We start from the raw sequence: 26,498 nt of genomic DNA, 5'->3' as shown, positions 1-26,498 counted from the left end.
TATGCCAAACCTGAATAAACTGCATAAAATTAATGATAAAAAATAAATTTGTGATGTGCCATCAGTTGTGGTCTTGACCGGTCTTGAAATAAAAGTCTGAGTTATTCCGAGTAAAAATGCGGTCGATTCCAAGACGAGACCAAGACCTTTAAAAAGTGGTCTTGAGACCGGTCTCGAGAACTACAACACTACCATTCAGGGTACAAGCATTTTATTATTACAGTACATGCTAAATTTGTTTAGAATAAAAACCTGTCATTAAAATGAAAGCCTTCAACAAATTGTCAGTAAAAATCTGTCATATTCCAAAAGGCTTTGCTTTTGAGTACACCAGACTCCTCTGGAATTAGATTTCTATCTATAACATCACTCAGGAGTATTGAACCCCCAGTATCGGCCAATACAAGCAGAAGAGCATTGCAGAAATGAAAGCCATAAAGTTTTAAGATTGATCAATTGGTTAACTAAGAAACTATGACTGATCGACATTTGCCAATTGTGTGCTTTCTCAGGTTAACCTGCGTGCGTGAATGCGTGTGCGTTGATGATGTGACGAAAAGAAAACCGGATCAATGAGGTGATCGATCGCCAAAGGCCTCTTTCACCCGAAGACAAGTGACATTCACGATTGATCGAGTGTGGCCAAGTCCACGCAAGACCAAAGCCGTGAACTTTAGACTGCTCGTGACATACACTCCATTAACTGCGGCCATTCATACGTGTACTCGTGTCTGTGCGTCTGTGTATGTTTGTTGAAGGTTAGGGCAGGAAGACGTCCCGCTGTGGAGAAGAAGGAAGCTTAGAGCTGGAGTGCAGGAAAACAGCAGTATGCTAAGGAGGAAGATTAGCAGAGACGCACCGACAGGAAGCAGTGACATAGCACCGATGGTTAAAAGTCAATAGGCAAAAAGCTGAGGGGGCAAAGTTGAAGCGGCATCAAACCGTGCGACTGAATGCGGCTTTTGGCACGAGTTACAGATAGACCTATTTTTCACCACGCGGGTCGGCTTTATTTCTACTGACGGAGAAATGAATAGATGTGTGTAAAGACCCAAGAGATTTGCCAGTGGATTAATCCTTTCATTAGAAAAGGCGAGAAGTTAATTGCAGCGACAGCTGCGTTTCTCTGCGTTTACACCACTGACGTTTATACGCCGTCCCTTTAAACGGAAAAAAGCAATTATCAATAAATGCAGGGCAATCTTTGCATGATGAATCGCTGCGAAATTAGCTTTTATTTCTCTTTTCTTTGGCCTCGAGGCGTGTTGGCAGCACAGGCCTGGAGAGAGTTTTCGTGCGAATCGTCACGCAAACGAAAATAAACCACTCGACAACACTGTGATCAAACGACAGATGCGCCGTAAGCAGTAGATCAAAGTTTACCTGGAGCGCCAGCTGAAGAAAGATGAGTGACGAATGGTTTTAGAGAATTCCTGATTAAATGTTAAAAAGAATAAAACTTGAAAATGTAGTTCAACTTAGACCATTCCAAAAATGAGATTTTAACATGTGTCCAGAGAGCAGTTGTGAGGAGGAGGAAAAGATGAGGAGCTGTTGGCAACCCAGATAGAAATAGATAGAAGCTGTTAGTGTTCATGTTCTTAATAACAGCAGACTTAACAATAATAAAACATGCCAATCTGTCCTCAGTGCAATCCCTTACAAGTTTACAAGCACATCAGACCATATACTTTCTTAAAGGAAAAACAAGGTATTTTCATATGCATATGTATACACAAAATTCTCAAGGGGGAAATTCACTAAGAATGGATTGTGCCCACTGATAGCACTAGTTATACTCCTGTCTGCAGTGTTTCAGCACTTGATTCACTAAAGGAATTATGCAAAGCCCTTCTCAACTCAATTTGCATTGCACTATCATGCAGTGGGTTTTGAGTACTAGATCTAGAGGAATGCAGCAGACTACCAAAATCTAGCATTTTTTGCTGGGACTCTACAGCAATGTTCAACCACTGAAATATATATGCCGCATTACAGCAATGCAGCTGTAATCAATAGACGATGCACAATAGGAATGTTAGTTTGTCGCCAATAAAGTTATTTTGAAAAGCTATTAAGCCAAATTGAATATAAGACTAACTAAATTAAATCAATTCAACTTAATTCAATTTGAATCTAATTTCCTAGCGCTTTCACAATTTTGCATTGTTGCAAAGCAGAGAATACACAATGGTTTGTTGTTTTTGACCATATATCATTATTTATCAGTCTCTTTATTAGAATACAACTAGAAAATAATGGAAATTTGTATTAGGGCTGTCACAATGATTAAATAGTCGTCTCATCGCGATTGTTTGACCTCATCGCGATGAATTTAGATCACCGCAATGATTGCACATCTCTCTTAAAAACACAAGGGGGAGCTGCAGCGCCTGTATAAACGAGACAGTATCAGATGGTGCTCCTTAACTGACAGTGCAACGTGATACCTTTTAAAGCCATTCAATACATGTGTACTAATTGTACTAATATGACCTTAGTAGGATTGGCTACTATTAAGGGTATGTTCTGGTATAGACGATTTTATCGGACGCACGTGCGGTGATGCATAACGCGTCTGGTCCGACCTTTACATCCTGTTTCAGTTTTGTAATGGTCTGACTATTTGCTAAACTGAACACTTGAACAAATACCTCATTCGAAATAACAAATGTTATAAAAAAAAAAAAAATGCTTGTTATATAAATAAACTACGTTTAAAGTACTTTGTTGTATTTATTCTAAGCGGAGTTTACCGGAAATAATGTGTTGGCCACAGACGCCGCTTGTTTATGTTGTTACTGCTGAAACCGTCTATAGTCAGTTTATTTTGATTGCATTTTTATTTTCAGTTATTTTTCAGACACTTTATTGTGTTTATTTCTTCTGAAGAATTTTCAGTTTTTAAAGTGACACCATGTAATTTTTCAACCTTTATAATAAATTTTCAAGACCCTTGTGATAGTACATCGACTTTAAATAGGTTGAATGACATGTCTGTCTACCATAGCCTGACGGAGTCTGTATCACTTTTACTCGTATTTTAAAACTTAGGGTTTCTGGTAGTAACCAGAGCACAAAAAAAACTACAAAATTCGACTGCTTTACGGCATACGTCACTTCCTCCACACAATTTGTTTTTAACCTGAATTTTGCTGGAGGCTTACTTAAGGAATGTAGAGAGGAAATTCTATTATGTGACTCTGTGGCACAGTCTTTAGTGTCACGGACCTATGACACGGGCGACCCGGGTTCGATTCCCCTTTAAGGCAATTTTTTTATATAAACCCTTGATTCATACATAAATGCGATGTTCTTTATAAATGACGGCGATTATCTTGCATATAGTTCCCTGTATTCACATGCGGTGTTCGCGTATTTACCTTTCTTTTACTGTGTCTATGATATTTACATTACAATCCAGGATGCAATAGCAGTCAAACTTGCTCAAACTCACACAGTGTAAAACCAAACCCTATTCATTCACCAATCAGATCCGAGCGTTTATCTCTTCTCTCTTCCTCATTTGCTGCGTTCCGCTGTCACTCGCGTGACGTATTACAAAGCGGCAGCCTTTAGGTCTGCTTGGACCACATCGGTTTACTTGGATTTGGAGCGACAATTTTCACACAAAAGAGAGGAAAAACGAGCGCCATTGCGGAAAATCCTGGTGTCGAGGGAGAGAGAGAGAGAGAGAGACGATGCAACAATATTTGTTTGGAAAAAGGCAAGAAAATACTTCTGGTCATTTCTCAATTGGAAGGCTGCAGCCTCCGGAGGTCAAATATGCAGGCTGCACACGTCATCAAGCCTGGTTTATTAAGGTAAACTGAGCATTACATTCGCAAGTCATAAGCATACTGCAACAATTTACGATTAACTAAGTATAATAGTCAACTTTGTAATTGTTAATATTGTGAAATAAGACAGTCTTGATGACGTATACAGCTTAGAAATACGACATCTGGAGGCTGCAACCTTCAGATTGAGACATGGCTTCTGCCACGACGAGTTCCTCATCAGAAAGTTGTAACATGACTGCATTTCTCCCTGTTGTCTCAAAATGTTGATCGTTTAGCGTTTTAAATGTTTAGTTTTTAGTTTAGTTTTAAGGTTGGCCAGTTCCTTTCCTTTGCGACAGTGCTGCGGCGCTTGTGGGCTCTAGGGGCGCTAGAAGTGAAAAATACATGTCTAGCACCCCCTAGTGGCCAAAAAGTTTCATGGTGTGCCTTTAAATATATTTTTGTGAAAAACAAGCAAAAAAATGTATGAGAATTAAATGTCAAAGCAATAAAACAGACAATTAATCGTCATAATCGTCCCAATTTATTAAACAATTAACCATCAGACAAATTTCTTAATCGTCACAGACCTAATTTGTATGTAGTATTTAAAAAACAGAATGAAATAAAAATGAAAGCTTGTATTTAGTGTGAGCTCCCCTTACACTTGCAGGCTCTCTTAAAACTAAACTCTGCTAAAACAACAAAGCTTGTGCAGGACTCAACGCAAAGAACTTTTTATACTGGACCAGTCGAGCCAGTGGATTTTCACTTGCCCTTGCAAAATTTTCACTGGCCCCACTAAAAAAAGATATCAGTGTCTCATATTTAAAAATAATAATTCAAATGTCAAATATAATCTACTCACCCAAATAGTTAAATTCTGTTCTGGTGTTTACACCCCTTTAAACTTTAGCACGGTACTGAATATTAGTGATACTAACTGTGATACTGTCTGTAGTTTTTAAAGTACACTGTAAAATAATTGCTGTAATTATGCAGCTGGTTGCCAGTTAACTTACTGTAGAAGATAAAGGCTGAAAATGTTTCATGTTCATTTAACTTTGAACAAACTGTCTGTTGCCAGTAAATAACATAAATGTAAAATCTACAGTAAGTTACTGGCAGCTAGTTGCCAGTAATACCCATTAATACTGTAATTTCTACAGATATTTTTTACAGTGTACCCCTGTAGTGAAAATCAAGTTTTTATTTTTGTTTATTAAACGAGGCAAGGGAGTTATACTCAAGCGAAGCATGAAGAAATTATCACAGTGAAGAAACATTTACATATGCTGTTTTAAAGCTCAAAGATGAGTTTTAAGGGACAAAATTTTCGACTACGTGGGGGCTTTAACTTCCTGGGGCCTACTGAGGGGCGAACACGCAACCTCTTTATTTTTTAATCACAGTGCAAAAAGACTTAGATTACTCTGCTGATTTTGGACATACAGATATGAAAAAAGGACAAATGTCCGTGCAGTTTAAAACTGCTCAAGGATGCAAAATCACCCAAGGACCTCAGAGGGTTAACTAACTAAATCCCAACCGTTTTCTAACAGAAATGGCAAACACTGCTTTCTCTTTTACTCAGCTCCATCTCTCTTTCCCATGCTGTGATTCATACCATTTTCCCAATAAAGAGAATCATGACCTGTTATCATTCATGCTTTTAACAATACCAGCTGCTGTATACAGTAGATGAGACAGTTTGCATGTGGAATTTCAGTAGATGACAGAAATCTGTCACAGCCTTGCAATTCACGTCACGTCATGTCTGCACACATGCACAAAGATCTGCATGAAACTTCATATCATGTTGAATGAACAAGCTTTGCCTCTACACTTTGACTATGACATTGGTTATTGGCAGTGGAGGGGAAGGTTGGAGAGAGGAGTCTGGTGATTTCACGTCTGACTGGACAGGAGAAGAAGTCTATTTCTCTTTTTCAGGACAAATATCTGGATGCAGCTCAGAGAGAAAACTAAACTACCTCAGCTCCACGGGAAGTTTAAAACAAATCAAAGCTAATATCCAAATGAACAAACCACACTTATTTTACATTTTTTCCTAAATTTTATTATAAGGTGTCTCTTTACGATGAATCGCTTATGCTGCAGCATTCTTTGTTTCTAAGTGGCTTATTTCTAAAAAAAAAAAACTCTGATAGACAAAAGCAATATAAGTTTATCATAAATACCATAAATTGCTGTAGCAAGACTCAATATTAGAATCGCATCTTATACCAAGTCTGTTTATTCAAGCAGCTTGGAGCATGAGGCTCCAGAGAGATATTTAAATTGACTTTTCGACATGTGGCTTGTGGCAATACGTGTGTATCGCGTTGCAGTTAGCAGCCTTTATTGCGCTGACGAGATCAATAAAGAGTTTTCCGATCCCAAATGGCGAAAGAATTCCAATGGGTGTTGTGTGGCATTACAGCCGATGGAAATGATATAGAAACAGTGATGTATTACTTCTGAGCAAATTTCACCCACCAGTGATTTAAACAGCCTTGCATGCAGCCAGCCACGTACATAAACTCTGATGTTTCTGAATTCTGATAGAAGCCATGTTCTGGTTGCATATAAATAGTACAGAATAGGTTCGCTATGTACTATGGAAAGCCATGCTTTATGTGAATTTCTACGTAGAGCCACACACATTTTCTCCAAATGAAGCCATTCAAACTTCTAGGAAACTGACGATAGATGACGATCATGAAAAGACAATGACTTACTCAGAATTCAAGACCTCTCCAAGATTAAGGTCACAGCAGAGCCCAGTGCTATGCAGCGATGTAAAAAACATGATCCAGCGACAAAAGGTGTGTCACGTCAAGTAAGAAAGAATGGATCATTCGAACAAGTATGTTTTTTGCAAAAATGGTCTGCCATTCGGCATCTATGGTTGATGGAAAATGCCCACGAACATAATAATACCTTCATGACAATATGGAATTCAAAGTTATTTCTATGGCACTTTTTTCATTTTTTTCTCAATGCATTGTTTGTCTTTACAATAAATATAGAATAATATAGAATATATTAAAGACAGTGATACATAAGGGAAAAACCGAAAAAACTGAAATAGATAGAATGCGTTGTATTATTACAAATTTATTTATATTATTTCATGAGTTGTACATCAGCAATAGTAAATGCAAACCTAGACTACAATAACTTTGGAGAGTTGAATAATAAATAAGCTTGATGTATTGATGTATGGTTTATTCAGATTGGACAATATTTGGCAGAGATTCGACTATAAAAAAAATCTGGATTCTGAGAGTGCAAAAAACCCGAGGGGCAACCTTTCGAACTCTCAGATGAAGCCAATACGGAAGTGACTTAAAATGCAATTCATTGACTGGCCACTAGAGGCAGGCTCCAAAAGGGAGTCAATTCCCACAGACCTTCATGTTAAAATGGCCAACTTTACATTAGAAAATAATATGTTTACAGCCTGGTACAAAAATAGTTTTTGGTCTGTATAGCTAAGTTTGCCCTTCATGACAACTGTGAGGGAGTGAATTTTTTTGTAACTCCTCCCTTTAAATTATCTGGATTCTGAGAGTGCAAAAAAACCGAGGGGCAACCTTTCGATCTTTCCGATGAAGCCAAAACGGAAGTGACTTAAACTGCAATTCATCGAATGGCCACTAGACGCAAGCTCCAAAAGGGAGTCAATTCCCACAGACCTTCATGTTAAAATGGCCAACTTTAAATTAGAAAATAATATGTTTACAGCCTGGTACAAAAATAGTTTTTGGTCTGTATAGCTAAGTTTGCCCTTCATGACAACTGTGAGGGGGTGAATTTTTTTGTAACGCCTCCGTTTAAATTATATTAAGCTTAAAAGTTCTGCATAATTAAGGGCGTGGGCACTTAAAGTGACGGGTGAACTGCCACAGCGGTCACTAGAATCGAGCTAGGCGTGCGTGGTTTCAGCAACCAGACACCTCAGCTTCACCCATGTCCTGCCTCTTTACCCATTTTCGCATATCCGCGAATGATGCGCGATGATGCGCGGCCAAGATGGCGATGGCAGGCAACGCATACTTTAAGCTTCAAAAACGATCTTAAAGGTGCAGTGTGTACTTTTTAAAAGTATCGCTTGACAGAAATGCAAAAAAATATACAAAACTATATGATCAGAGGTGTATGTAGACCTTTTTATAATTAACTTTTATGTTTTATTACCTTAGAATGAGGTGTTTTTATCTACATACACCGAGGGTCCCCTTACATGGAAGTCGCCATTTTGTGCTGCCATGTGTCCGACAATGACATGTTTTTCCGGTGGAAAGCTACCGTAGCTTTTCTATGCGTTTCAAAACAAGGGGTGAGCAGTAGACTGAGCCATTGGTTGCAATTCACAACCTCACCACTAGATGCCGCTAAAATTTACACACTGCACCTTTAAGAAACCAATGGATGATGTCACGGACACTACGTCCATCTTTTTACAGTCTATGAAAAAAACCTTAATATTGAGAAAACTGCCTTTGTTTTGCTAAGGACTTCATTTGGACAACTTTATATTACTAAAGAAAATTTTTTTATTAAAAATGCTTCATGGAACATGATCTTTACTTAAAGGTCCCGTTCTTCCTGTGTTCTCTAAGTTTTGATTGTGTTTACAGTGTGCAATATAACATGTGTTCAATATTGACGCCATTCAATCGGGAAGTAAAGGGCTGTGGTCCAAACCAGCTGTTCGCTGTAGGCTTTGAAAGGGGAATTGTGTTAAAGAAAATAATTCGCCTGCCAGTGATCTTTGAGCTTTATCATTTTGCAGGTATTATTTATACTATTATAGCAACTTTACACACTAACTAAAGTCTGAACAATGGGATCAGGAAAATGTGACCTTTAATATCCTAATGATGTTTGGCATTTAAAAAAATCAATAATTAATTTGTCCCACACAATGTATTACAATAAATACATTTTGACTAATTTCGGTAAAAATGTGCTTGTATACCAAGAAAGTGACAAGTAAAAACCACTATTTTCTGTTACAAACTTTCACATAGCATCTTTAGTTCATAATAACATTAAAAATTCAAATCCATAATTTGATCTTCAAAGATTTATTACAAAATCAGATAATGCGATAAATCCAAGGTTTTTTTTCTTAAAAATGCTATAATCTATTGAATCAATATAAAAGTAATTTTTTAAGTAACAAAGTAAGTTGATCGACATAAGATAGCCTCTGAACAGCCATCTTTGCCATGTTATATTCATTTAGTTGACTAGTGGTATACACTGATAAAAACAAAATAAACAATGGCATTTAATCAAAACACTTACTTTGTCATTGCTGCTGTTATTCTTGAGACGTCATTGCTGAACTTTTTGACAGCGATAAGCTGTAAAATGTTTTGGTTCTGCTCGATTTTCATTGACTTCACGTAAAATAATGTAAAGTTTTTCATAAGATCCCCTGGGGTCAATGTGTTAGCATGACAGAAGCTTGATGCTGTCGGGAGAACAAGCAACAGCCAGCATTTTTCCTTCGCCCGAGTGCCTCTCAAGTAGATTATTCACAAATATTTTGTTTTTGCTTGTTTGTTGATCACGAAGTACAAAGTAGATGAGAAAAACTAGGATTCCGTGTGTATTCAAATCGCCCCCATTATTGTTTACAATGCGTGGAATGGTGCGCTGTGATTGGTTAAGCGGATTTATTGCATTCTGCAGAGAAGGAAAACTAGCGTTTGTAGCGGTTTTGAATAAAGGGAGAAAAGATGAAAGAGTAACACAGTGGATATCGGATTGTGCGTAAAATGAAGAACTGACTTTTTAATTCTGACCAGATACAATACTTAAAAAAAAAATGATTGCGCTTTGGAACCAAACTCTTCAAATATATAAATGTATAAAATAACTGTTATTAGCTATTTTAGTGAGCACTGCCAGCGTCTATTACTGCCCCATCTTTGCGACCGCAAAGCCTGATGGGACTGTGCCCTCGGCTTCAGCCCAGCATCTCCATCATTCATTCAGTCCCAATGTCTGTGTAAACTGAAATGGCATTACTGAGAGAATTACAGAGCATGACAGATAGAGAAATGAACCTTGTGTGTCAGGACGTCTGGTGTTTACGTGAGTGTGACGGCATCCGTCATTAGACCGGCTGGCTCGAATACTGCCCTGCCTTTTCGTTCCAGCATGCAAGTTCAAACAACACCTTCATTTCATACCCATCTCGACTGCCCTCTGTGAAACGCTCGATAGGGAGGAAAGCTAACAGATTTCAGCTTTGAACTTTTCGGGGATGGCTGTTTACTGGGCTCTATTCAAAACAGGATAATGAATTAAGTATTTAATAATATGAAGAGCTTTACTATTAAATCCTTTAAAGAAAGGAACAAGATGTAATCCTGCCATTTCAAAAACAAAACCGCCTCCGCCTTTCTAATTGAAATGAGTGATGAGCCTTTTTTAAATACGACAAAAACACAAGATTAATGCATCAGAACAAAAAAGAGACTTAATTAAGACCTTGGCGAGCGCAAACTTTTTGCATCTAATACAAATCCCAACCAAAAACTTTTTAGTTGCAAGATTGAACACATATTGATAGTTTTAGAAAACTCACTGCAAATGTAAATGTAAGGCCTAGAAACACACATCCCAGCGGTCTGCGACACCCTATTACAATTAAAATCACAAGCTCAGCGTTCCCTGGACCCAGGTATTGATGATTCATTTTGCATTTTATCAGAGAAACAGGAGCGCTGTTAAAGGGAGATCAGTCAGGCAGCGGGCAAACAGGGGGTTTTCTCTAATTGCCTATTCATCAAAAGAGTTCCTCAAGTAGATCCAGCGCTGAAATATCACGCGTGACAAATAAACCGCACTCCATTAATTATGCTCCCAATGAACCAGGTTCACAACACTCCTGTTGTGGTTATTAGAGTCTCTCTCTCTCTCTCTACTGGAGTCTCACACATAATCAGAGTCATACTTTAACAAAGAGGATAATCATTCACACTGGTAAACAGAGCTGCAGGAATAAATCCTCGCACACACACAACCAAGGATGCACACTTTCTAAATCAAACTGAAAACAGTGCTGGAGGTGGATGGGACTGTTGGTACTTCAATACTTTGTTAAACAATAGTGTGGGTGAGGACGCATTGTGCTTTTGTACACATTGACAAATAAAAGACCACGTTAAACATCGCATTATCAAAGGAATTTCGAATGGCCTCTGTAAAACTATTGATTTGGATCTTTCATTGTCTGAAGTGTTTTTGAAGAACAATACACCTGCTTAAAGTTAGCAACAAACGTTCCTGTGCTTATAATTGTGTTACAGCACGTTATCCAAGTAAAATTATCGTCATAATCCATAATCAAAATGCAAAAGTTGCACCGCCTTAAAAATGACTTGCCTTCACCCTTGACATCACAAATTAGGGATGCGCTATTTATCGTTTTAATATATCTCCCAAAGTCTCATCACAAAACATGCAGAGCATTTTTTTAGAAAAGGAAAAGGACGCCTTTAACAGTGATACACTGCATGACAAGTTGAACAGCAGAAAAAGCACAGATATGATAACATTTCACCTTGTGAAAGACATGGTGGTACCAATTAAGAAAGTTTTAATAACATGGCCTGATCACTTTACTAGTGGTATCTAAAACCATCATACAACTATTTTCCTCAAGTTGCCATACCAGGTGAAAAATGTAGTACACTTCCATAGTGTACTTAAAGTGCTTTATTTTCGCACACTAATTTTTTACTTATTAAAAGGAATATTCCATTTTCTTAAAAGAAAAATCCAGATACTTTACTCACCACCATGTCATCCAAAATGTTGATGTCTTTCTTTGTTCAGTCGAGAAGAAATTATGTTTTTTGAGGAAAACATTGCAGGATTTTTCTCATTTTAATGGACTTTAATAGACACCAACAATTAACACTTAACTCAACACGTAACAACAGAGTTTCAAAGGACTATAAACGATCCCAAACGAGGCATAAGGGTCTTATCTAGCAAAACAATTGTCATTTTTGACAATAAAAATAACAAATATACACTTTTAAAGCACAACTTCTTGTCTACATCCGGTCAAGCGCGACCTAACGTAAATGTGTAGTGACGTAGGGAGGTCACGTGTTACATATATAAAACGCACATTTGCGGACCATTGTAAACAATAAACTGACACAAAGACATTAATTAGTATCAGTTGACATACAACAACGTAGGAACGGTCCTCATCCTCAACACTTGTAAACACTGGGGCGGAGTTTCGTGTTCGTCCTCTGTGACCTCTTGACGTCATGACCGAGGGGCAACCTTCTGATCTCTCTAATGAAGCCAACACGGAAGTGACTTAAACTGCAATTCATCGACTGGCGCCGCTTGAGGCTGGCTCCAAAAGGGAGTCAATTCCCATAGACTCCCATGTTAAAAATGGCCAACTTTACATTAGAAAATAATATGTTTACAGCCTGGTACAAAACGTGTTTTTGGCCTATATAGCTAATTTTGCACTTCATGACAACTGTGAGGGGGGTGAATTTTTTTGTAACTGATCCGTTTAGATTATATTAAGCCTTAAACTTCTGCATAATTAAGGGCGTGGCCGCTTGATTGTCAGTTGAACAGCCACTGTTGTCACTAGACTCGCGCTAGGCGGGCGTGGTTTCACCTCAGCTTCACCCATTTCCCGCCTCTTTACCCATTTTCGGTTTTCCGCGAGTAATTCGCGGGGACGCGCGGCCAAGATGGCGACGGCAGGCAACGCCTACTTTAAGCTTCAAAAGCGATCTTCACAAACCAATGGGTGACGTCACGGACACTACATCCATATTTTTTTACGGTCTATGGTCATGACGTATTGCGTGGGGTCACGCTGACGCATCACGACCGGATCTGTACGAGAAGTTGTGCTTTAAAAGTGTATATTTGTTATTTTTATTGTCAAAAATGACAATCGTTTTGCTAGATAAGAACCTTATGCCTCGTTTGGGATTGTTTATAGTCCTTTGAAACTCCGTTGAAAAAAACTGTTACGTGTTGAGTTAAGTGTTAATTGTTGGTGTCTATTAAAGTCCATTAAAATGAGAAAAATCCTGGAATGTTTTCCTCAAAAAAAATAATTTCTTCTCGACTGAACAAAGAAAGATATCAACATTTTGGATGACATGGTGGTGAGTAAATTATCTGGATTTTTCTTTTAAGAAAATGGAATATTCCTTTAATATGCTAAAAATGTATCTTTAGTACTTCTTAGATGATCTTAAGAACATCTTAAGTGTACTTCACTGTGCTACCCCGAGAAACCATAAATATGAACCAAAATGCACTTTTAACATACTATCCTATTTAGTTAACACTATTAAACTTGAACTCAACTTTCATACAAAGATGGGTTCAAGTTTGCTACAAGTGGTACCTAAATACATTTTTTAAATACATTTTTAGCACATATTTATGTTGTCTCAAAATAGCACAGTGAATTACACTTAGATGATCTGTAGAACATCTTAAGAAGTACTAAAGATGAATTTTTACTATATTAAGTACAAAATTAGTGTGCGAAAATAAAGCACTTTAAGTACACTATGGAAGTGTACTATGCTTTCGGTAAACAGTCGTGACAAAGTAGTTTGTTTCTCCAAATATGCATTGTACTATGCTGGTTCAGGAGCAAGTTATGTCGTTGTTCGGGAAACGCACCCCTGGCAAGCGGCTAAACTGACCTTTGGAACAAATACCTTGTACAAAATAAAAAAAATAGTTTTCCAAAAGACAAGAGGAGACCGTGAGCCTGGATCACCACTGTGCGAATTTGGCAGCCAGGCAAGAATTTAAAGCAGAATTGAACCCTAGAAATTCTAGACTGTTATCACAAGCAGTTTATTTCTATTTTGTATTTTACTTGAAAAAAAAAGAAATTTGCACGATTTCGATCAATTAGATTGATAGTGTGTTAAAGCGGAATTTTCGTAACGGTTTTTGATGGACTCAATTAACCAGAATGCACTGCGCAAAACTGAAGCAGACTTCAGGCTTGTTCGACTTCATGCGGCGCCAAAGAACCGGCAGCTGGATGACGTCAAAGTTCCGCGAGAGTGATTTAAAAGCAAACTTCTCCGTATGATTTCGCAAATCGCTCTCGCGGTACTTTGGCGTCATCCAGCTGTCGATTCTTGCGGCACGGCATGAAGTTGAACAAGCCTAATAGCTGCTCAACCTGCCCTCAAATCAACTCAAGTCAACTTGAAGTTAGCCGGCAGACGAACCCAACCAAAGAATAACTCTGAAGGGGAAATCACCAAAACCCTCGATAAAAGATGACTAGAACCTGTGCAGTATGTGGATGTAAGGACAACAAATTCAGGCCACCGGGAGTTTTTATTGTTTACCTCAACGCGACCCTCAGTTGACACACCACTAACAGATTACTAGAAAATTAGAATATGCAGCCAGCACTTTCATAAGGAGGACTTCGAGTACTGTTTTTCAGCCCAGTTTTCCTCTGGAGTCAGGTAATGTAAGATGGTCAAAATATCTAAAACATCATTTGGCTTAGTTGTTGCTTGTTTTGTGGTAAACATACTACGTAGAAAGTTATTATCATGTTTTTGTTATTATAAACACGAGCAAAGCAAGCTAAAGTTAGCTCATCATGTGCAGCTGTCAATCAAAGAACGATATCATCTACTGTCTGTCAATCATCTCGCATCAAGACCCGCCCCCATTCAGAACGTTCAGAACATGTAGTCGTGCATTTTTCTTCCGTTACTGTAGCAGTTAAAAGCTTAATATTTTTATATGGAGTTAGTTCATTTGATGGTAGCACAATTAACTACATATATGTGATGAAATATAGTGTTGGAGCATAATGTTGTTTTAGGGTGGACTTCCACTTTAAGGATTTGTAGCCAATATTGTACATATTCTTTTTACACAGTTAGCTTTGTGTTTTTGGGCATACACACCAAACACAAATTCAAAGATTTGTGCGAGTTGATTACATGCAAAGATGCAAATAGATGCGAACTCGCACAGGGCGATGCAAATTCAACTCAATCGATAAAAATCGCATGACACAAAGTTAAATCCTGTGAGTAATCTAGAGCGAGGAACAGATGCTTCACATTTGGTGTGTACGCAGCATAATAATTGATATGCTTCAGCTATAATTTGAACTATGGTTATTTATTTTGCTTGTTATTAAAAATAATCTACTCTGAAAGGACTCTGTTGTTATTGATTCTTGGCTTCTTTCATTTTTTCCATCATTAATTTTTGCATTGAGAAATTTAATTTAAATACTTCTTCTTCACTCTTCTCATATAGAAATTTTGCATTTATATTTAGTATTGTGCAAAAGTCTTTGGCCACCAGCTTTGTTGTTTTAGCAAAGTTTTAATGTCCATCCATATTTATTTTTCACTCTTTTTTAAGATACAAACACAAATACAGAAAATATGTACACAAAATAAAAAAAAATTCAGAATGTCTTCTTCAGGCATCAGTCAGTATTTAGTGTGACCTCTCTTGGCACGAAACACATCTTGAGCTTTTTTGAGCAAACTGAAGTCCATAAGTAATTCGATTAGAATTAGAAATTAGGATTTAATTTCATTTAGATTTAAGAGATCCTGCAGCTGCCTGCTATTGCTCAAGTGGAAGGGGAGTTTACCCTAAATACTTGACACTTCAGCTTATACTTTTATAATGTTTTTAATAGGGATGCACAGCTGTGAGCCGGTTGGTTGCTGTGGTAATGTCCCGCCCCTCCTCCACTGTAATTGGACGGCCGTGTGAAAACTGACATTGACTAGCGGAGCTTTTTACTCAAAGTTGAATATTTTTTAACTCTCTGCGCTCAGCGCTGAGCGCGGAAAAAACCAGAGCGCCGGTTTTTAGCGCGGAAAAACCCACTAGCCGCTTGCTTATTGGAAAAACGAGCGTGTCGCAACGCATCGCTTTCATTATGCATACTTGCATAGGCTTATGGTAACTGTCAAAATTGTTTTTCCAACTTGTCATCCTGGCAACCTTTTTTACAGTTAAAATTAAATAAAATAAAAAATACACTGCTGTGGACGTTGTTTACTTCATTAATGTTTTTTACTGTGTTAATGGAATAAGGATGCGAGTAGGATTCGGTATTCGGACGAATCTTAAACAGCGGATTCGGTATTCTGCCGAACCCAAAAAATCTGGATTCGGTGCATCCCTAGTTTTTAATACTACATACACATTTCCTGTATTTTCTAGTTGTATTCTAATAAAGAGACTGAGAAATAATTATATATGATCACTATACAATTGCAAAAACAACAAATCTAATTGTAGCATGGTGGGCTAAGACTTTTGCACAGTACTGTATTTCTCAGAGCATTTTAATTCTCATATGTTCATATCATAGACTTACATGTCCTTTTGTCTCATTCTACCCTGCAACTCATTTGTTTCCTCAGCACTCTGCCAACAGGTATCACTGCAGTTAAAGGGTTAAACAGGCTCAAAGGCGCACACACTTGTGTAGCGGCGGGACTGATGAGGAAAAAATCTTCAAAGCTATAAACTGAGGTCTGCTCTGTTCGTTTGATGTGAAGATAATGATTAAGCTACACAGCCAGACAACATTTCTATTCAATTGCAAATTGGAAAGAGTTTAAGATTGAAGACTTGGTGACGAGGTGAGGAAAATTCATTGTCAGGGTTGCTGAAGGTTTGCTTTATAGAGTCAAAGTGACATAATTGGATCTCCTAGCAGCGAGGAAGGGTCTTGGAGGTTATTATAGGGACGTTGAGAAATGTCAAGAAATAGCTAGCGCACCGTCCCAGTTGGGGAAAAACGTAACAGGAAAGACTGTCTCTTTTTTTACATTCCAATAAGGCCAGGTAAATTGGTGGTAACTTGGTCATGTTTACGACTGGAACCCGTTTCTGTAGGAGGACAGCAAAGAGCTGACAGCAAATAAACAGGGGGATCGTCAACAATTTTTCGACATGAGCCAACATGGCAACTGAAAATGACATTTCACATTTAAAATTCGCTCAGGCAGCCGTCTCACTGGTGATTTGTGCTCCTCCAGAGAGGCAGCGCACGACTGTGCGAGGAGGAATACATCTGTCTGTCTGTCTGATAAAGCGGATGCCAGTCCATGTGCCATGGCGCGCTCTTCCCGCGCTTCGGGCCCTCCACAGCTATCAGTCCATCATTGTCATACCATAATTCTGCGTGTAATACCCGTCTAAGTCCCAGAGAAGCACAGAAACTGACACACTGTGTCGGTAGCGAGAGCGTGTTAAGCCCACTCAACATCCAGTAGAACAGGCCAATTTAACACAGGAATAAGCCAATTATCATCGCGGAGTAAGCATATTTACAATAGGATTTTCACAATTCCTCGGTCGACCTTGTCAGGGGTTGGGCTCCAACACATGGAGTCTCTCTCATGACCACACTCAGATAAAAATCTCATTGAACACACACACACCCATAGACCTAACATCTTTTTCAACAACAATTGCTTATTCACCTCAGATCTTAAAAATAAATAAATGGAAACAAACAACATTTGAACTGTCAGTAAACTGTATTTTTATCAGGTTTTTATGTAATATTTATGACTTTAATTATGTACTTATTCATTTCATTGTTAGTGAAGTACTTATAGAGAGAGCCCGCCACACAAGCTCTTCTGATTGGCTGTGGTTTTTGATTGATTATGTCATCGATGTCTTATCGCATCATGTTAGGACCAGTGGCGGCTCGTGACTGCTCTTCAGAGGGGCGCAAATTCAAATAAGTGTTATGTGTGTTGCTTGTGTTTTCAAAATATGTTTTTGTTGCATCATGTGAACCATGTGCATCACGTAATTGTTCGAAATAAGAGCCTGCTGCACATGCGTGGAAAACTGTTAATGAAAAAAGAGACGCTCACGATCACAAATACATGCAAGACACTCCCTTAACAGTAAACACAGATTACACATGATATTATGCGAGTATCTGGCAAATGCAGATACTCGCATTTATCATAAACCCTTTAGACGCGTCTGCAGCAGGCTCTTATTTTGACAAGACACGTGATGCACACAGGTTCACTCGACGCGTCAAACACATATTTTGAAATTACAAACCACACACATGACGGGCTACAAACATGTTGTGACGAACTTCGCATCGTGCGCCCTCGAAAAAAGAAGTCACCGGCCGCCACTGGTTAGGAAACAGTGTAATGCAAGCACTCTTTGATGCGAGTAGTCCGAATTAATGAGATATTGTTCATAAAAGCGGTGAATAAGGCCATATTTTCTTTATCTCAAAAATATATTCACGGTTAACAGGCTCAATCCATACTCGCACAGATTTTAGCCGAGACAAATTTCGAGAGTATTACGAGGTTTCTATGGTAAAGCAAAATCAGGCTTTGATTGCATGGTGTGAAATGCAATTACTTACTTTTGTGATGAATCTTTGCCTGCAATGACGGTCTGCCAGATTTAGGATTTCTGCATCACCTGCAGTGTAACTGCTCCTACAACAGCCACCTAATGAAGAACCAATAGGAGCAGAGCCATTGATGTGTGCATCTGTAGGAAAAACAGAGCGAGAGAGACAGAAAGAGAAAAGGAGATAGAGAGACATTAAGGTATGTCCATACTTGCTTGCCTATATGATATTAACCTAATTGGCGTCACCTATCATATGATCAAACCACTGAGACTCAAAAATTCTGATTTTATTATCTTGCAAAACATTGCAGAAATGTGCTTGCTTGGGTTTGGGTGGTTGACATGTCAATGATAATGATAATGTACAGTCTAACATTGATATCGCACAGTCTGGTTTGGCTTTGATCCAACATCTCACTGGGGTCGTACCATACAATCTGACAAGCAAACAATTGTAAAGGACAGAAGAAACCCAGCATACACTCAGCTTTAGTATCATAGGAATTTGATTACAACACAGCTCCAAAGGAGACTGACACTAATCATGGTGTGGAGTTTATAGCTGTCAATCAATTGTTTGTCTGACTGTTAGAATGGCAGAAACTAATCAACATAATAATTGTCATTCTGAGCTCACAGTAAGATTAGGGTACATTTGGATTATATGTTGGAACTGAGCTTTGAGATGGAGCTCTGACACATGACAGCTAATATCTTCTTAAGGCAATGGAAAAAAATCATCCGGCAAGACAAAGAAAAGGCTTGCTTTGCTTGTTGGACGCATTTCAGATGCTATTAAGCAGCATAAGAATTAATTGTGGGGAGTATTTACTGTGTAAATAGGTCCTAAAGGGATTCTTCATTTTTTCTACTTCAACACCATAATACAATCTCACACACTGCATATCAGTAGGGACCACTGCCTGCCTTTGGCACAAAAAAACACAAGTGCCTTCCAAAATATATTAAGGAAAGAAAATAAACATAACAAACTGTTTGAAGTACATACAATATTGAGAAGGTTCTTTTTCTACCCGAATGCAAGCAAGCAACTAGCAAATATCTCTTTTGATTATTTTAGTTGGAGCACCAAGGAGCATCTTTCTCTGTATTGTATTGGATAATAAAATAAACAGCAACTAAAACCTCAATATAGCATTCCTCATTCAGATGACCAATCCAACTAGCATGCAAATCATATATATAATACCAGCTTGCCTCATGGACAATTTTCCAGCATCCCTCCTCCACCCCAACACCACCCTCTTACACTCTAAAAAAAAATGTTGGGTTGTTTTTAAAACAAAAGCTGGTTAAATATTGAACAGAACACATATTGTTTTACAAATAAACCTGTGTTGGGCTGTGTATCGTCCACAATTTCCAGATACGATACATATCCCAATACAAGGCCACGGTACGATGCGCATCACGGTACAAGACTATTTTTAATACATTTTTGTTTAGAATTTAATAACATTATTATTATTTGTCTATTGTACATTGAATAAGCAATGTTGTAACAGTTGTGTTTTGCCATTCATTTATTAGCTTTTGGGTACTTTTTTCAAAGCAGTTTTACAAATATAGTGCCTTACTCAAGGCATTATATTTGTCTCTCATTGAATTATTCTATATCTATGAATATGTATATAAACATGCAGTCAGACTTCATGCTAATTAATAGAAATAAGATTATTAATGTGGCAGCTAGTTTGAAGTAGCTCTGTATCTCTTCTCTAGACGTACACTTTTCACATGCAGCCCTTTGTCGTGTTTCTTCTCAAATGCGTTAGTACTGTTTTATAAGAGAGTGGCCTATTAAACCCTTTGCAGTAGTATAGGCTAAGATATCTGCACTTTCATACTGAACTCACTGATTTTTAAATACGCACACGCGTGAGAGAACGAGCGAGAGAGAGAGTAACCCCTCGTTCAGACAGCCAGCGACGTTATCGCTGTGTGTCGCTTGACTCTTTCAATGAGGTGTTTCTAAATCTGCTTGTCATAAACAAATAAGTACCATGCAAGCCAGTAACTGACGAGAGAAGGATGACGTGAACTCCACTGCTTTGTTCTCATTGGTAGTCGCTCGACATTTGCATAAAGTTAAACTTTTCTTAACTTTCTCGCATCGCTGGACACGCCCATACGGTCGCCAACGGTCACGAATAAATTAATAATAATTTCCGTTACTATAACATGACTTACTGTGAGACTGGGTTGCTTCATATGGATCACGGATCAACAGAGCGTTGGGGTTTGGGTTAGGAAGTCGCAGAAAGTGATTCTAACTGACAATGGTCAAAAAAACAGAAAACAATGATGAGAAAACAAAATATAAAATGGCACAATGAAGACAGTCGTGCCACAGACATGAACAGCTATTGATAGAAATTTGTGCTGGGAAGGACAAAAAAGACATTCGTCTTCAAAGACACGAAAAACAGCGGAAATTCGTGTCATCAAACACGAATAAATTAATAAAAATTTTCGTTACTATAACACGACTAACCGTAAGACAAAATTGCTTCATATGGATCACGGATCAATAGCGATTTGTCACGGCACTTTCAAAAGTTCATCCGAATTGATACGGAAGGTGCTGTATCGATGCGTGCATCACCAGGCGTTCATGACGATGTATCTTCGTATCGATATTTTGAACACAGCACTACTGGGTTGCTGTTACCCAAGAATGGGTTAAAACCAGGTTGAAACAACCCAGCACAGGTTTATTTTTAACCCAATGTGTGTTCGGTCCAATATTTACCAAAAATTGGGTTATAACAACCCAACATTTTATTTTATTTTATTTGAGTCATGCACATTTTGCTAAATCTGATGTAAGTGCAATCTCATGAACAATGTATAAAAACCACAAGCTAGCTATTACCTCTTCTAAAAGCTAAATGTCATGTCAGGAAGACATTAAACAATCTGTTACTGACTATAAAGCCACATTTTGTAATGTTATTCTCATTCAAGCTGGCAAAGACAGACCCACATTAGCTTTAACACTCTCTTTAACTTGGTCTCCGAGGGCCTCTCATCTGATAGAGCTTGTCGACTTAATTTTACACAGCACCCTGCTGTCGATGGCAGCTCTTTATAGGAACAACTTCCTCATTCCTGGGGATACGGAAACGCTCTGCAAGGTTTTAATGTTGCATTACTCCCAAAATAAATCAAGGAAATTTCAGCTCTGGATCTACAACATAAACCACGACTATTCAGATCAAAGCCACCGTCCTGCAGAGATTAGTCCTAGCCTTGAAGCGGCAAATCAATGTTTTCTAAATAGCCCAATATACCATTAAATATTACAATATTTAAGAGGGCAGCCATTTTAAGAGGTGTCCTAAACTTTAGTGGACATTACTGAATGCACTCATTCATCCCACGATGCACTGCAGCCCTTCCGGTGAACTGAGTGGTTCTTTGGGGAACCAAAAAGGTTTTTGAATGGCATTGCTGTGAAGAAGGTTTTGTAACATCTATGTTTTTTTTCTAAGTTTTTAGAGGGCAATATTGGACACAGCCAATGTCTTCTGGATTGCTTTAAATCTACAAACAGATGTTTATTTGGGTCTATTACTAAATACTGCCGGATTGTGTCCATTTAGGACCAGCACTGAATAGCACTGACATAAACACATTCACACTCTTTTTCTCCCTCATCATCTATTTTATTCTCAGTATAAATCCTCATTCTTTTCTATCACACTGACTATTGTAAATTACAGTTAGTGTCCATTGCTGTGAGTCAGGCAGTCTTGCCAGCGACAAGCATCTTATCAGCATCTTTCTTTAAATGAAAGCCGCTGTGTCACACAAAAGTCATTAAGCCAATGTCGAGTGTCTATTCCAACATGTTTCCCTTTTATTCATTTTCTCTCACACTATCTCTCCTTCTCCATTTCTCCCTAGGTAAATCCAAAAGCGTATTGGGTGTAAACAATTACAAGCCTACTGCCGACACAGATTGCTGTAGTCGAGTTAAATAAAATCAAAGGAGTGTTCGCCCAAACTGCAAGCTGCTTCCTGCCTGGACCATTTTGTAACACTGAACCTCCCCTCGCTGAAGCTCAGCCGAGCTGAAAGGGATTTTGTGCCTTGACGTTTTTTCTTCATACGCTTGTACTTAAAACAAACAAGTAAAAAGTCCTGTGGTATCTGGGACCATTTGATAGCAAAATCCATCAAAAGAATTCAATTTTACAACACGAAGGAGTCGCACACTAAAAGAAGGATAATGTGGGAAAATAATTCATGGAATATAACTGTACATCGCAAGCCAATACAAGCAAGACGTAGAAGTGCGGTTGGAGTGCAGATATTTTGAAGTCTTCAAAACACAGTATTTGTTTTTTTGTTGACCAATCCATTGCAGAAGAGACATTTTTAAGTTGTTTACGTTTTGTGTGTGTTCTGGAAGAGCACTCTGTTAACAGCACAAAAAGTCATGGACCTTATTCCCAGGGAACACACATAGTGCTAGTGCAATACTTTACCAATTGAGCTACATAGGAATAACAAAAACTGCATTTCTGCTTGTAGCAACAAACCAAACAACTGTTTTCTTAAACATCCACATAACTTTCTACTGGTCAGACAAACAGGTCCACTCACCCTAAATTCATGCCATTGGTTGCACTGGAAGCCGATGACTTCTTTTTCGAGGGCGCACGATGCGAAGCTCGTCACAAACTGTATGTAGCCCGTCATGTGTGTGGCTCGTCATTTCAAAATCTGTGTTTGGCGCGTTATGTAAACTTATGTGCATCACATGTGATGTTAAAATACGAGCCTGCTGCAGACCCGTCTTGCAAGTATTTTGTGAACTTGAGTGTTTCTTTTATCATCAACCCTTTCGACGCGTGTGCAGCAGGCTCGTATTTTGACAAGAGGCATGATGCACATGGTTCACATGACGAAACAAACACATATTTTGAAATGACAAGCAACGCACAAGCAACGCACATGACACTCCGAACACATATTTTGAATTCGCGCCCCTCGGAAGAGAAGTCAGCGGACGCCAATGATTGGTTGAGTCATTGTTGCCCAGTTGGCTGGACAGTCTCTTAATTGGAGCGGAAAAAAACGCTATAGCACCACAAAGCTGACAAAATCAAACTACCAATTGAATATTTAGTTGTTTTTACACTAGGTTGAGATGGCTACTAAATATCCATGTCTTGAAGGAATACTCCAGCCAAATGTAAAAAATACCCGATGATTTATTCATCGTCAAGCAATCCGAGATACATATGTTCATCATCTTTCAGACAAACACATTTGGAGTTATTTTAGCAAATGTTCTTGCTCTTCCAAACTTTATAATGATAGAAAACAGGGATCAGGGAACAACTTTTTTTAAATCCCCAAAAAGTGCATTCATCCATCACAGAGGTAATCCACATGGTTCCAAGGGGTTAATGAAGGTCGATGTGATTTTGAAAGAAAAATATTTATATTTCAGACTTTATAACTAGCATCTGGTAACGTTGCCATCTTGGACTCACATGATTCACAAAATAGTTTTAGCGTGAGCGTTGGTTGCCATAGGAACATTGCGCAGTGACTCTCAGGAATCTCATGAGTCCAAGATGGCGTCATTACCGGAAGTAGTAATAGTTTATAAAGTTTAAATAATTTATTTCTTCCAAAATCCCATTGATTACCCGCAAAAAGACCTTTATTAACCCCTTGGAGCCGTGTGGATTATTTATGTAAAGGATGGATGCACATTTTGGGCTTCAAAGTCAGAAGTTGTTCCCTGATCCCTGTTTTCTACTGTTGTAAGCTTTGAAAAGCAAGGACATTTACTAAAATAACTCCAAATGTGTGAGGAAATCATGGGGTAATTTAGATTTTTTGCTGGAGTATCGCTTTAATGTGCCACCCCACCATTCGAATGACTCATACTCGCTTTCAAAACAATGCAAAGGTGTACTGACAATGCAAAGATCATGGGTTTGATTCCCAGCCGGTAAGACACATACAGGTAAGTAGAAAAGAAGAAAGGTACGAAGAAAAATGTAACTTGAATGCATTGTATGTCCCTTTAAATAAAAATGTCTTTCATTGCATAAATGTAAATAATGCAAAATTTAGATGTTTGATTTTGAAATTTAATGACATCTTAGCTTAATCTTTGTCAAATCCAGCTTATTCATGACTGAAATGTTTTCTCTGTCACAGTCGTAGCCTTCAGTTTTGTGATGAGATGCAAAGCACACTATAGCTACAGACAATCTGCAGATATCTGACCCTGTCTGTGAAATCCAGGCTAAAGTCTCAATCTAATTATAAGATTAGGAGCATAAAAGTTTGATTTCAGTAATTTATTTCAATTTTGACATTGCTTGGACAATATCATTTTTACTAAATGTTTACATTATATAATTGTATCTAGTAAATCGCAAAAAATGACTTTAACTGGGTTTTCACAGATTGTGTCACATGTCTAGGCACATACAAATGAGGTGATAGGCTACAATCACATCGCAAACCCCTGACCGATAAACGCAGAGAGCAAATCTACCTACCTGGTACCAGTGAGGAAGAATCAGTTTACAAATAAACACAACAACAACAACAAATGTCTGTCCTACTATGAGGGCATTCGCGCTATCAACATATTTGGGGAAACACATGGTACGGGCAGCAGCGCGTACGATCCAGCCCTGCCGGCGCACACTCGCTCACGCGCAGCCAGACTCACTTTGCTCCTGAAAACATTATCAGCGATTCAAATGAGTGTCTTCACTGAAGCGACACGGTCCAGATCGAGGTCGTTAGGGGCGCAGTGACCCTCTTATATTGCCTCGCCAAACCCTGGGTGTCGATAAGCGTGCCCCGCGACAGACAGAAGCGCGCGAGCCATCTGTTCCAACTCCGCGCGAGCTCAGTCACGCGCAAGCTCCGCGTCTCCCAAGAGTAAGTCCGGTATTTAATAACTCATATATTCACATATAACGCAATGTCATTGTTGTTTACTAATTCTGGATGACTTACTTGCATAAATTAACCAATACTAAGCTAATGAGTATGGTTTATGCCAATTTATTGAGTCCGTGGGCTACTTTCAGGTGACTGTGACTTCTTGTTTTTAAAACAAGCATACAGCAGACTTAGACAGACATTAATAAATGCATGCAAGACCAAACTGGTGTAAACAAGAGGACGACGGTTCGCACGACACGTAGGCTATCTATTTATTTATTTAACTTACAGCCAAATCAAAAATGCGTTATTTAATATGGATCTAACGCATTGTAAATAAATCCTTAAATCTATAGATTTTTTAAAATCAAGACTTAAATAAAGACACGTTAAAATATAAAGGAGATCGTCTTTATCTCAAACAGCGCTTTGATACCTCGCTGTACGTTTCTAAACACGCGGGCGCGCGACTGTGAAAAAAAATGAATTTTACCTTTTAATGTCGATCTGAATGTGTGGACTTTCTTTCCCGCGCTGAGTGAGTCTGCTTGTGTTCAATGACAAGCACTGAGTCAAATATGAACAGGGAAAACGCTGTTATCGCATCTCTCTCTCTCTCTCTATCTCTCTCTCTCTCTCATCTCCCATAATAAAACGACTGTTTTAAAATCCCTCATCACGTCCTCACCCTCTCTCGCTCTCAGCAGTCTGCAGCCTATCACAACAGTCATGACAACTATTACATATCATTTATACAAAATATACATTCCTGTGATTAAGGAATCAATACACATTCATATAACGGATTACTAGTACAGTTTTTTGCTTTTCCCCCATAATAAATATTTTCTATTAGAAGAGACAGTAAAAAAAGAGAAAAACTACGTGAGTCTCATATAAAAAAGACTGTCCCCTCCTCTGCTATAGAAACCAAAGAGAACCAATGGAAAAAGTCAAAGCATACGGACGTATTTACCCACCGGGGATGACTGTTTTCTTTCTATTTGGTGTTGCTTCCCACACTTCTGTTGTGTGTGAGTGTGTGTGTGTGTGTGTGTGTGTGTGAGAGAGAGAGAGAGAGAGAGAGAGTATGTATCATATGCAAGCCCCTGTGCATATATTTGGCTTTGATGGGCAGCACTGTTGATTGAGTCCTTTTTTCAAACCCACGTCCTTCAGCTTCTGAGCATCACCTTTACATCTGACAGCTCCTTAAGGAAATTGCTGCATATCATCCCAACAACACGGTGAAAGCTTTCAGACACTACGCTTAAAGGGATAGTTACCCGGAAATGAACTTTCAGTCAT

At 38.5% G+C, this 26,498-nt stretch overlaps 1 protein-coding gene across 2 annotated transcripts in view; it reads right to left on the bottom strand.

Moving 5' to 3' along the window:
• Positions 1 to 25,819, bottom strand: part of cdh24b (cadherin 24, type 2b) — a 228,856-nt gene extending 203,037 nt beyond the window's left edge. For both annotated transcript variants that reach the window (XM_055203093.2, XM_055203096.2), the window contains exons 1-2: positions 25,684 to 25,819; positions 18,247 to 18,377 (exon numbers count right to left, since the gene is read on the bottom strand). The gene's annotated coding sequence lies outside the window, so the exon portion shown is untranslated. The remainder of the gene's footprint in view (positions 1 to 18,246; positions 18,378 to 25,683) is intronic.
• Between the last annotated feature and the right edge of the window lie 679 nt (positions 25,820 to 26,498).

This window comes from Misgurnus anguillicaudatus, chromosome 2, assembly GCF_027580225.2.
Source record: "Misgurnus anguillicaudatus chromosome 2, ASM2758022v2, whole genome shotgun sequence".
Lineage (NCBI taxonomy): Eukaryota > Metazoa > Chordata > Actinopteri > Cypriniformes > Cobitidae > Misgurnus > Misgurnus anguillicaudatus.
The sequence above is the reverse complement of the archived record's forward strand: the minus strand, read 5'-3'. Positions and strand labels throughout refer to the sequence as shown.